The sequence below is a fragment of the Lissotriton vulgaris genome, chromosome 5 (assembly GCF_964263255.1).
Source record: "Lissotriton vulgaris chromosome 5, aLisVul1.2, whole genome shotgun sequence".
Lineage (NCBI taxonomy): Eukaryota > Metazoa > Chordata > Amphibia > Caudata > Salamandridae > Lissotriton > Lissotriton vulgaris.
Genome location: NC_141693.1, coordinates 1,834,445,885 through 1,834,447,464, shown reverse-complemented (window position 1 = coordinate 1,834,447,464; position 1,580 = coordinate 1,834,445,885).

The window sequence follows — 1,580 nt, the reverse complement described above, 5'->3', positions numbered from 1 at the left end:
CACACTCACACTACTGCCCTTACATGGGAACACCCCTCCTACTGCGCTCACACAGGTATATGCTTCCCTCTGCACTCACACAGGCACAACAGTCAAACTGTAGACCACAAAAGAATGTTAATTCTCCATTCACAGAGGCACAACTCTCACAGTGCACTCACAAAAGATGGTGCCTATCCTGCGCTCACACAAGCACATTGCCACACACAGGTGCAACCCCCACTAGGAGGCACAGAGGTGGAACGGATGGTAGCATAGGAGGTATAGGTTGAGTACCTGGTGCACTGGCCCCGTAGTACATTTCAAAGCTGTTGAGGTTAGCTACACTGAAGCAGGAAAGTTCACTGGGGTTATCTAAGCGCCCAAAAGCCGCACTTATTCCAGCACTGAAGACTACGTGTGTCTGATCTGTGTGGACGTTTTCTTTTTTTAGATTTTATTTATCATTTTTCCAACAAACACATACAGTGAAGCCAATTACCTGATCCATAAAAGTGATATTCGTATATGTTGTACAGCAGGTTACCTAACAAAGGAGAAGAATACATATGATATGCGGGAGACACATATGACAAAACTTTAATAGGCATGACATATCTCAAAGTAGATGATACTAAAGAAAAAGGTCATTAGGCGCCATGGGACAATACAATGAAATGACCAATAATATAAATAGAGACAAATGACATATGGTTAATCTGTTAAATAACAAATAATTTCGCAGTGGTTTCTAAATATCTTTGGGCCTGGATGTAACTGGCTGTAGAGAGGCATACAATTCAGAATTAGTGTCACCGAAGGACAGATCTTTCAGCCAGGCGACCACCGTGGGGGGAGCGGGGATTATGAGTTCCCCAGTGTAGGGTGATTTGTCGTTTGGCTAATAATAGAGCAATGGCAGTAAAACAAGGAAGACCCAGTGATAATGGTTTAACATACCCCAATAAAGCCATAAGTGGGTCAGTAAAAAGTGGTGGTTTGATCATAAGGGACAGAGTGGAAAAAATATCCTGCCAAAAGGACTCTATTATCACTCAAGTCCATGTCAGGTGGGAGAAGTCGGTATTATCTTCTTGACATTTCGGGCACCCATGGGATCGAGTGGGGTCAAATTCCCACAGCGCGTCGGGGGTAGTGTAAGCTCTATGGAAATATTTATAATGTAATATCTTATGCTGATGATTACCTGAGACAAGTTTAGTCTGCATACAGCAGTAAAACCAAACCTTGTCTGAAATAGGGGTACCAAGTCACGCTTCCCACACAGCCCTGGCTTTCTCTGCTCCAACAGGCTTTAACTGTAGGGAAATAGGATATAGTTTAGAGGCCAGAAGACTAGAGTCTAGGGACATAATCATTGTTGTAAGTGGCAGGAAATCTTCAGATTCAGGATGATAGGCAGTCAGCACAGCCCCAACGTCCTGTGCAATCACTGAAATGTGAATGTTCATAGTTGACGATTTCCCCACCTTGATCGTTGTGGACTTTTGTGAGGAAGAGTCTTGGCATGAAAACAACACCCCAGTTCCCTCCTAAAAACAAGGTGGTGATGTGTTTTGTTTTGCCAGCTTATGCTAAAA